This window comes from Phasianus colchicus, chromosome 1 (genome assembly GCF_987193195.1).
Source record: "Phasianus colchicus chromosome 1, bPhaCol1.hap1.1, whole genome shotgun sequence".
Taxonomy (NCBI): domain Eukaryota; kingdom Metazoa; phylum Chordata; class Aves; order Galliformes; family Phasianidae; genus Phasianus; species Phasianus colchicus.
The window spans coordinates 181561869-181573756 of NC_143436.1; the positions used below are offsets into that span (position 1 = coordinate 181561869).

At 41.4% G+C, this 11888-nt stretch overlaps 1 long non-coding RNA gene across 2 annotated transcripts; it reads right to left on the reverse strand.

The window, feature by feature from the left end:
- On the reverse strand, positions 1–5530 carry LOC149920269 (uncharacterized). Of its 2 annotated transcripts, XR_016463408.1 has the most exons (5): positions 5444–5530; positions 5043–5212; positions 2383–3419; positions 2131–2243; positions 1–88 (listed from the first exon to the last, which is right to left on the reverse strand). It is a non-coding gene; the product is annotated as an uncharacterized LOC149920269 (long non-coding RNA). The 2 variants fall into 2 exon arrangements; XR_016463407.1 differs by having other exon boundaries at positions 2131–3419.
- Between the last annotated feature and the right edge of the window lie 6358 nt (positions 5531–11888).

Sequence of the window (11888 nt, forward strand, 5' to 3'; positions counted from 1 at the left end):
CTCTGCTTGGAAGATACAGACACAGATTGCATATTCTTCAGCTTTGATACAGCTCCAGCTTCAGACTTCAGAACAGAGAACAGTTTGCCTGGAAATAACAAAGAAAAGCCACTGACTTATGGAACACTATGAATGGCAAATTCTCATTAGGGATGTGTTAGCAGGAACTGAGGGGGGTGAGAAAAAAAAATAATTTATCATAAAACCTTTGTCAAATAAAGGGAAATATGTTGGAAAAAAAAATTGTATTTATTGCTTAACACAGTCTTGGTTTGTTATATGTTACTGGAAGTTTTTTGGTTTTTTTTTCTTTTTTTTCTAGTACAGCGTTTGGAATGCCTGGAGCTCTTTACAGGCAAAGAAGAGAGGAAGATTCTAGGAAAATGTAGTAGGAGTTATAAGCTTATTTCAGTTTATGGTATTATTAATGATTTCCTGTATAGATTTCACAATTAATCCTCTTAGGATATGTCCTTGTCTGATTAAGGTGAAGATGTTCCTTATGTTGTTCACATAGATGTGTACAAACATTGTGGGGGGAAGGGAAGCTGCACTAACTGAATAATCAAAATCCATGGGTCCTACATATACATATCATCACAGATCTGCTTGAGGCATTTTAATGGCTCTTTGAAATGGATGTGAGTAAAACAACCCCTCAGCAGAATGAACTCATGGAAACAGTCAGTAAAGAACAGAAACACCCAGATGGAGATAGGAACACTTCTAACTTCTCAAACCCAATCTTCCAGAAGGAACTACATCATAATTTCAAAGATATGCTTGGGAACTAAAAGTTGTGGCTCTTAACATTAAAGCCTGGGAACTATGTGTTTGCTTAATGAATGTTTTATAACTGGTAAGTTGCTTCACAGCTTGCCAACTATCAGGCCATTCCTGTTCACACAAATAAACTACCTATACCTGATCCACAAGCCCGTCATCTGTCCCACTGGACACCTCTCTTTGCCAAGCATCTCCTCCCTCAAAATCTTGCTAGCACTGTGTTTACCCAGTGTTATACACAGTTATACCCAGTTATATCCAGCCTGATGTTTTCTGTGTCTAGATCAGCCTTACAGCAACAACGACACTTTCTTCCCAAGTGTCTGTTTACTGCAATTGTAGTAATATCTATCTCCACAATGTTGCCATTTTAGACACACAGTTACTGAAGTACAGTTAACTCAGTAAAGTATTAGGAAAACACGGGAACATCCAATCTACTCTTCCAAAGTACTGAACAGAACTCATACACTTTGGCCTTGAGATGCCAGGATGGGGCCAGGGGAAGCAGTGTGTGGGATACAATGCTCAGCCTGGTGCTGGGCTACAGGAGATATGCTTGCAAGGGGCACCTCCTCATTTTCTTTAATTGTTGTTTTAATTAATAGCTCATATTTATATGGCATCTGACACGTGGTCTGAGTGATAGGACAAGGAGGAACAGTTTAAAACTATCAGAGAGGAGACACAGATTAGATATTAGAAGGAAATTCTTTACTCAAAGGGTGGTAAGATGCTGACACAGCTGCCCAGAGAAGCTGTGGGTGCCTCTTCCCTGGAGGTGTTCAAGGCTAGGTTGGAAGGGCCCTGAGCTGCCTGACCTGGTGAGGGCAACCAGCCCACTGCAGAGGGTTGGAACTGGATGATCCTTAAGGTTCCTTCCAACCCAAGCAATTTTATGATCATATGATTCTAAGATGCATAAGAATATGCCGTTAGGTGAGAGTAAGACTGCCATTAGGTGAGATAAAGAACCAAATAAAAAAACGGCAATCTATTCTACTATTAAACAAGTGAAGTATTCTCATGCTTTCTTCTTTGTCATTTACCAGTCTTACATCTCATTCATGTTTTCCATTTGTCATTTGGAATGACTCCTTGGGGGATTCCACACATTTTTCTGTATGATGAAGTCCACCTCCTACATTTTCTTTTTGGGAAGTGCCAGTGCATGAAACAATGCAGATTTCAGCTAACAAAGAATGTTCTTTGTCTCAGTGTTGTGCTATAGATCTTGTGAGTATGTTGGTCAAAGTCATTATTATCTTCTTTAGCTTTGCATTGCTGAAGGAACCCTACAATTTATTGCCCCCTCATGATTTTCTGTTTTTCCCAGATACTCACCTTTGCCCTAGATGCATCCTGATAATTTCTGAAGAGGAATATTAGCTCTAATTGCCTTCCCAATGTCTCTGTCCTATCCTGTGACTCTTCTTATGCTTTGTACCATTGCAGGCCTCACAAAGGACAGAGAAGACAACGATATGTGAATGTAGTTGCTGAGCCAGGATGGGAAGATAACTCTCTCTGCACTTTTTACAAAAATTAAACAAAAAGAACTTCCATGTCTGTTAGGTGTCACTGAGTTTCACCTACCTGGAAGAATTGCCCAGGCAAATGAGGCATGAATATATCTGCTAAGCTTGAAGTGACCAGATTAAGCCAGTATAGTCTGATAACACAGCTAATGTTTATTTTCTTGTAAATTATTTGAGAGGAAGGTTGGAGGGTTTACTGAAGCTGCAGTGGCAACTGATAATCTGCATTAGGCTGGAGAACTTGAAAGAGACTGGGCCTCAAGCTGTATGTTTAGCAAAACCACTGCCAGTTTATACTGATGATCTAATACAAAACATAATAAACAGCTTCAGACGCTAGCCCAGTGAGGAGACCACTGCGTGTGGTCAGTTGATAGAATGTAGAAGCTGAAGCCCAAGAAGAACTGCTACATACCAGAGCTAAACTGTTAGCCACAGACCCAGCGTGCCAACCAGGCAGAATGAGTGACCTGCTCCTCAGGGATTACTGATAATGGAGTGGTTAAACTAGACTGATGGAGCGAATCTCTGATCTGTGTATGACGTGCATGCTTGCAGAACAGGCATCATTATCCACCTGCTACACCCACCCTTCCAAACAGACTAACACATCTAGATGGTTTATCACCAAGTACAGAAACACACCACCCAATATCCCTGTGACCAATATAGGAACAGTGTAGATTAGGGGCAACTTTCTTTAAAAAAATTGACAACTGTCCTGCATCCTTACTTCTAGGGCAAAGGCTTGTCTTAGGCTTTGAAACTGCAAGTAGATCCCAGGGTCTTGCACCCAAAAGCCAGCCCCTCTGCTGACAGTTGGAGCTTCACCTTGTTGGCACTGGAAGATCAAGTACCTCCAAGGCAGGAAGCCCTCCCACCCCCATGGGAATTCCCAGGCTTTCCACATTTTTGACAAACCCAGAAGATCCTCCTACAGATTGCTATTTTTAAGGTTTCTCCATTTTTTAAAGTCACACTCTCAATTTTTTTTTTTTTCCCCCAAGAGACAGGTGTGATATTTGCAACTCTCAAAGCTGTTTATTCTTCTGAAGATCCCAAATCTTGGGTATATGATCCCAAAGGGAGATCAGCCTATAAAAAGAAAAATAAATAAACTAATGAGAGGCCCTGCAAAAGACAACAAATTAATACAATTTACTTAGTTAAAGCATGATCAACCACCTGCCCCTAACAAAAGAGTGGTTTTGGTGTGCTCAGTGAAACAGCTAGCCAAGATAGCACAGACAGCTGTGCAAACAACCCAGTGATCACCATGGATTGCAAAAGCATCCTAAATGACTGGAGCAACCAGACAGTGACAGCAAATCAGAAAGAAATGGCTTTATCATCAACAACATATTCTTTAACCAACTCTGTAACTAAGAACACTGCAGGGTACCGGAGTAACTGGATGATTATGAAAAAAGACTGGGGAGGGAAGACCCATGACCAGGATCCAGGATCATCTGTGCAACTTCTGGGGAACCCAGGGAGCAGAACGGAGGCCAACTCAACTTCATGACCCCTTGTCAGTGCAATATACAGCGCAGCAGGAAGCACCACACTGACTCACATAGTCTCTCCAGGATTACACCATCACTTCTACAGGATGAGGAGCTTGTGAAAGAAACCACAAATCCACCCCACACAGCTCCTATCCCTGGCTGCACTATGGCATAGGGATGTCATGTAGCTTATAAAATTGTATATATCTGTGTATTGAACATAATTGGCAAGGATATATATATATATATATGTTTTAGGAGGGGCTGCAGTGAGCCCTCTGTGGAAAGAGGTCGGGGTACTCTGTGCAGGACACAGCTGGTTCCAGCTGGCTCCAGGGACTGTCACACACAGGTGAGTCCATCCGCCAAGCTGGTGGCAACTCTAAGCCCATCAGATGTGTTTATAGTGTCTCTGTGAAAGATGTATTTAAGAAAGCATGGAAAGTTCCAGGACAAAAATAAAAAAACAAAACAAAACAGGCTGGAGCAGGAGAAAGAAGACCATGACATGAGAGACATGACTCTAAAGGAACTGCTGCTGATGGAGGAGCTACCATGCACTGATCCCAGCCTCCTGCACTGCCTGTCATCTCTCCGAAAGGACTGAGAGGCATGGAAGATGGGAGAACAAAAAGTGAGGGGAGAGGTGTGTGGAGGGAAGCAGGATTGTTTTTCTGAAGGGTCTGTATGCCCTTGCAGAACCAACTCTCTGTGCCCCTTAGCAGGAAGGAAGGATTTCACTTTCACTACCCTTTCTGAGTCATTCTGTTACCATCAAGGATGTTTCTGTCCCTTCAAACTAAACCGTTCTGGTTCGGAAAATACACAGACAACACTTTTGTCAGTGAAGCCTCTTCAAGTTCTGCTCCTGATCCCAGGGATGAATTTGAATGATCTCAGGGATGAAAACAAAAACTATTATCAACAGGTGAAACCCTCACACTAACATCTGCCTGAGGTTTCTCAAAGACCACTTGAGCATCTTTGTTCTCAGCATTTCAGCTTTTATGGCCCAGAAATTGTCTGGGTTCACAAGGAAAAAGATCCTTGTTGGAATCAAAGATTTGTAGGGGTTCTCAACGCTCAAATCCTGTAATGCTGCTGCTCACATCCTATGACTGCTTTGACACAATACACTGACACTCATCGGCGCATAGCTCTCTTTTTATCGGCGACGTTACAATGGGCTGAAGGAAAGGCAGCTCCTTGCCTGATATATCAGATGAGCAGCACTGCCCACCAGGTGGCAGTGGGAGACAGGGTAAGTCTGGCCTGTGGAGCTGCTGAGGTGAGACTGAAAATGCTTTTGCCTAAACACGACTTCTAATTAGAAAGATGCTGAGTTGTCCAGACGGAGAGAAACTGATGCAACAGGAAGTTCTGGAAACAGGGCAGAAACAAGGGTGAGCTATGTAGGAGAGGGTCGTGGCCTGCTCTTCAGCCACAACCAGCGAAATTGCTTTTCCTTCCTCAGCACACACGCCACAGCCTGGCATGCTGAGTGAGTGTGATGCAAGCTGACGAAATGGCTCTTTACTCTTTAAAAAGCAATCGTTACTAATTAAGTGATTAACATTTAGCATTAGCTACACTTGAATATTTTATACTGACACCAGAATAACAGATGGAGCCTTTTAACAGAGCAGCGTTTGCTGTTTTTCACACGTCCACTGTCACTATCACATGCGCATGCGCCAGCCTCCCTCCTGAGCGCGGGCTGAAGGCGGGCCGCGGAAAAGGCGGGCCGCTTTGGCGCGCTCCCGCTCTTCGCCCCTCCCCCGTCGCTGAGCGATGTGGTAAAGTTCATCTGAGCGCCAGGGGGCGCCGCTGCTGCCACGAGCGGAGCGCTGAGCCTCCTGCGTAGGGGAAGAGTTGGAGGCGATGCTGAAAATCCGTCCTGAAGTTCAAACAAGAGTTTTTAAAAATAAACAGTTTCACACACAGTGGTAGAAGAAGCCCATTTCATGCCTGCCAAAGTCTACACGTTACCTTCAAGCATGTTCTGTTTAGCCCATAGGTGTCCAACCTTTTGGCTTTCCTGTGCTGCATTGAGTGAAGAGGAATTGTCATAGACTGCATATAAATATATATAATATACTTCATGTATATAAGTAACAAAACTTTTAATTTTTTAAAATTAAAACTGAAGAATAAGGGACAAAAAAAAAAAAAAAAAAAAGAAACCATAAAACTAGTGGGACATTTGGCCTTGTGTGTGTGAAACTAACATTCAGTTCGGCTCGAAGGACAAAACTGCAGTTCTCAGTGGGCTCTCATGGTGCTCATCAGAGATTTCTGATGAAAGCTTAGTCTTCCAGTGCTTCGTTCTTGAAAGAGGAAATGCAGTGACATGAATAAAGTGGGGTTGTGAAGCAAGAGGTATTTTTCCCTGGTAAGACAAGGCTCTTAAGAGTCCGGTAAAGAGATAGGATCAGATTTTTCTTTGAGTTGAATATCTGTACATTCAATCAGAAAATTCACAGGTAATATATTTCTGTCAACTGAAAACGGAGACACAAATATACAAAAAAATTAGTGGTTTTCTGGCAATCTTGAAACCTATTCTCAGATTCCATTATCAGAATGGAAAGTAGGGCTGCATATTTATTTATTCACAGGACTGTGTTTAGCCAAAATAAATAAAATGATTTGCCATAACCGGAGCTTGCCATAAGTTTCACATTGAACACTATTATGGTTTGAAACAGCACAAGTTGATTTTCCCCTTTAAGACTCATGTTTAACTCATTTAAATGAGTGGCCAAATCCACCAAAAATGATAAATCTGAGAGCCATTCTTCATCTTCAAGATCTGGCACAGATTTTGTAGCAAAGGATTTAGTGGTATCAGTGGGTAATGGAGGACTAAGGGATGCTGATGGATCAGGTGGCTGGGTATAGTCTGCCTGAAAAATTTTTAAGCTGAAGAGGCATCATAAAGATCAAACAAACAAGCAAACAAACACAACAAAACTGAACATAATGAACTGGACAGACACAAAAAATGACAACTTTCATGAAACAGTCATTTTGTAGTAGAATTCCTGTAAATCAGTCTAGACATTCTTTTTCTTCTCTCACAGATGCAATAGAAAGTATTTATCTTGTATGGTATATTGCATACTCAAACAGAATGACAAAGCAATAATCACAGCAGGCTGCTACATGGACGTTCAGTCTTGGACACCTAACTTGTAGTGTTCATGACTGATGGCCAGGAGCATAAGGAAAAGTTTTGAGAAAGAAATGAAGAAAGCTCTAGTCAATGTTGGAAGTTGAGTACCTTTGGATAAGACTACTGAATTCCATAGAGCGCTTCTATATTACAGTGTTTTAAATCAGATAAAATTCTGAACCAGGGAGCGTACTTCACCATGAAACAGATGAGCTTTTGGACAGGAACATAGTTTATTTTGTAAAACCTCTCCTCCTAACGAATCTCCAAGAATAATTCGTTCTTCATTAATTTGTTTTTCAGTATAATATTGATTTTACTCATGTGTTTATATGAAGACTGTGAGATAAAGAGAATTGTGTGATCAATTTCAGTTCTAGGAATAGGAAAAGGAATGCCTAAAATAACCTGATTACATATCTTAATAGAAGCATATAGGAAAGCACTCCAGCACATAAAGTACTTAACATTTTGGTAACATGGCAGCTAAGTTTTGCTTGAATGTCTGGAAGAGTCATATTTTCTGAGACTCATATTGACCAAAAGAAAAACAAAACAAAACAAAACAAAAAAGAACAACTCAACCTGCTCATTTTGTGTTCTTCTACCTATTATTCAAAATATTAATGATATGTTACATTGTGGATACAAAATGTCTTCCAATATCTTCCAAGTGGTGAAAGTTCAGCTAAATTAATGTTATGTTAAAAGTGCAGCCCACATCATTTACTCATTAGTAGAATGTCTTGCCAAAATTAAAACAAAGAGTGGAATGTGGTTCAACAAGTCTGGTTGACACCTAATCTCTTTAACTTTTGTTCTACTTTCATGAAACACTTTATGCTCTCTCTTCACTTAAAGTCTTTAAGTGAACTTCAAGAAAGTGGACTTCAAGAAAGACTTCAGGACTTCTGAAAATTTTCAAAATAAAAATATCGAACCTAAAGTCCAATTATAAGAGAACAGGCCTTCTACTACTGATAAGGTAAATACCTGCACTAAATCAGATGTGTTTAACAATCATGTTCCAGCGGGGGACATTACTGAGAGAGAGGAACCTTTGATCCAGGGTCCATTTCAGTCCCTACAATCCAGCTCCACTAGCAGAAAAAGGTACAAAGCTCTTGCAGCTATAGGTATTCCTGAGAGTTCTGCTGCTTCTTGAGAGCCAGGATCCGGGAGGTTACTGGAAGGTTGATACACTGTATCAAGATCACAGACTACTTATTCCTGTAGCTCTTCATGTGGGTACAAGTGATGCTGGACGGTGGAATGTGAGAAGAATCAAAGAAAACTAGAAAGCTCTGGGAGCACAAGTGAAAAACATTAGAGCCCAGCTTATCTTCTCTTCCATTTTACCAGATGGAGGAAAGAGGGAAGCCGGGAAAATATGCATAATACGTGTCAACTCCTGGCTATGAGGCTGGTACTGCTGTGAGGGTTCGGGGTTTTATAATGGAATCTTCTGTGAACATTATAATCTGTTAGGGAGGGATGGAATTCACCTGTCTAGAAGGTCCCCAATTTTTGGGAACAGGCTGGTTAAGCTAGTGAGGTGTGCTTTAAACTGAAAGAATCGGGGAGTGGGGTCCATAATGGCAATTCTCATGACATTGCAATTAACTGGAGAATAAGCCACAACAACTGTAAGAGTAATAAATGTTCTTTAGCTGCTTCCAGTGACAAAATCAGAAGGCCAGACACCTTAAAAATGAGTACGCCTATGTGAAATCTTCTTGTATTCCTATAGGGATACCTACACCCTTTTCTTCCCTAAAGTGCCTGTATATTAATGCATACAGCATGGGAAATAAACAGGAAGAACTAGAGATCTGTGTGTGATCACAGGGCCACAATTCCATTGCAAACACGGAGACATGGTGGTACAGCACGTATGACTGCAACGCTGTCACAGATGGCTATGCCCTTTTCAGGAAAGACAGGCTAGCAAGGCGAGGTGGTGGAGCTGCCATCTGTGTTACTGTGAGGGTACTTATAAGTTGGGTCAGGAGTTTGTTTAGTCCAAAGAAGAGAGGCTGTATATTGGAGAGGTCTTATTATAGGCTGCAATTGCACAGATGGAAGTGTTAAATGTTATTCTATGAAGACATCAGAAGAATGTACTTCTAAAAAGTCAAAGAAATCTGCCAGAGGACTGAAGAAGAGTTTTCTTCATTTCTGGGACAGAGTGTTTGGAACAAAGTCATGCTATCAAAATGTTCTAAGAAGATGCAAATGTTGATGATCCTTGGGTATTGTTATGTCTGCCTTCCCAGTGAGGCTGTAATCTCCATCTGCCCCTTGGTTCTTCTAATATCATTTATGACAGTGCCAGGGCTGGAGGACTGAACACTGGAGGCAGTTGTGTTTGAATGTGAAGCCAAGTGACCTTTGAGATCTTGCTGACTATGACTGAAATTAATGTTCATGTTAGTTTACTCAGGCCTCTAAGACATTATGTCTGCCACAAAAACCTAATTTATTTTCCTGGGTCACACCTCATATGAACAGGCCAGCCCCAAAACATTGATGTCCTCAGAGGTGAATGGTTGGCTTCTGGGTTATTATTTTCTTGTTACTTCTGCTCCTATAGAACATCTGTTTCAGGGTTTGATTGTCCAAGTAAAGGCAGCTGTGCTGCAAATATAAATGAGGGACTGTCTTCTCATTTTCAGCCTAAAATTAGTAAACTTTAAAATATACATGCTTTTTCTTTACTACCAATCTAATTTATTTTAAAAAGTTTATTTCATTTTCCAGAGTTTGTTCTCAGTGCATTTTTTAACAGCAGCTTTGTCCACATCAGCATTATTTACTAGTAAAACAAGCCATAGTCCCATGGTCTCCTGCTGATCTTTTTTCATTTTTTTACATTTGTCTTGAACACGATTAACTAACATGTATGCCGTGTTTCAGAAGAAGTCTTTCCAGGACTGGTGATAGGTGATACCTCTACCTTGATTCCAGCTGATCACAGAATTTCAGCATCACAGGATGGCTGAGGTTGGAATGGACCTCTGGAGGTCACCTGTCCCAGCCCCTACTCCAGCAGAGACACCCAGAGCAGGGTGCCCAGGGTCACATCCAGGCGGCTTTGGAAGATCTCCAAGGAAACTCCACAGCCTCTGGGCAGCCTGTGCCAATGCTCTGTCAACCATGCAGCACAGCAGTGCTCCTGGTGTTCATAGAGAGACACCTGGGTGCCACTTTGTGCCCATTGCCATTGTGTGCCCTTTGTGCTGCTGCTAGACGTTTCTAGCTCAGGGCCATTCTGAGAACAGCAAGTACTTCTTTGTCTTAGTTCCTAAATGTTTCCAAATAATGAGCATATGCTACAAGTATTTGTTACTTCTTTCCAGATAAGTGGTATCATGTTTTGTAGAGATGAATTTAATCTCGGTCCTACTACTCCAGTTCCCAAGGTTGCACAGTTCTTCCAAACAGCTTTCAAACATTTTTTAGCTGGCTTTTAACTTGGAAAATCATGAAGCAGCAGACAAAATCTTTGTTCTATTGTTTGAAATATATATCCTGATTTGGGTTGTTAGTCTTTATTTTTTCTAAGAGAAAATAAGTTATGGTGAAGAAATAGTGTAAATTAATGAAAAATTAGAAATGTTACATGTACAATTGTTAAACTAAAAAATAAAATGACATTTTATTTCAAAATAAATAAAAAATCTCTATTAAAAATTCTGTTTGAAAAATCACAGAATCACAGAATGGCCAGGGTTGGAAGGAACCTCAAGGATCATGCCACATGCAGGGCCACCAACCTCCACATTCAATATTAGACCAGGTTGCCCAGGGCCCCATCCGACCTGGCCTTGAACACCTCCAGGGATGGGGCATCCACAGCCTCTTTGGGCAGCCTGCTTCAACACCTCACCACTCTGTCTGTAAAGAATTTCCCCCTGACATCCAACCTAAATCTCCCCTCCCTCAATTTAAAACCATTTCCCCTTGTCCTGCAGTTATCAACCCTTGCAAAGAGTTGATTCCCCTCCTGTTTGTAGGCTCCCTTTAGGCACTGAAAGGCTGCAATGAGGTCACCCTACAGCCTTCTCTTTTCCAGGCTGAACAAGCCCAGCTCCCTCAGCCTGTCTTCATAAGGGAGGTGCTGCAGACCCCTGATCATCTTTGTGTCTCTCCTCTGGATGCTCTCCAACAGCTCCCTGTCTTTAAATGCTTCAACATTTTACCATAAAAAGCTTCAGCATGGAAAATCACTACTACTCTAAGATTATATTATAGTGCAGAAAATAAACCTCTTTGTAGACAGTAATCTTTGTATTTAGCACTCTTAAAGATCTATAGTAAAAAATGCAGAAATCATAATCTGACTACGGAGGACCTCTAGTGGTATAAATACTTCCAAATAAAAAATCCTCACAATTCTGCTTGCTTGAAATTCTATTTGGAATCACTTCAGCAGTTTCAGATTAAGTTCACCCATGATATTTTGTGTTTCCTTTTGTAGATAAAGTAAAAGCAGAAAGCAGTAATATACAGCTGTCTGTGTGTGCAGTATAGCATTTCACTTTACTTAGAGCAGATGCTGTCAACTTAAAAATTATTTGTTTTTACCTGTGACCATTACATAAATTACAAAAATAGCATAGAGGAAGAGAGTAGGTTGACTGCAGACACTGAGCAGATGAAGATAGCAGATACGGCTGTGCTTCATTTGTATGGCCGTGCTAATACTTTTATGCCTTCTCTAAACAGAAGTAGTCTCCATCGGTGAGGCAGCAGGAGGGAGCTGTACTGCCAGCTCCTGGGCTGCATGCAAGGTGTCCCTGGAGCCACCAGCATGGCTGGCACATTGCTCAAGGCAGCCGTATGGATAACATCCCGGAACGTGCAGACGTGGTCACATCT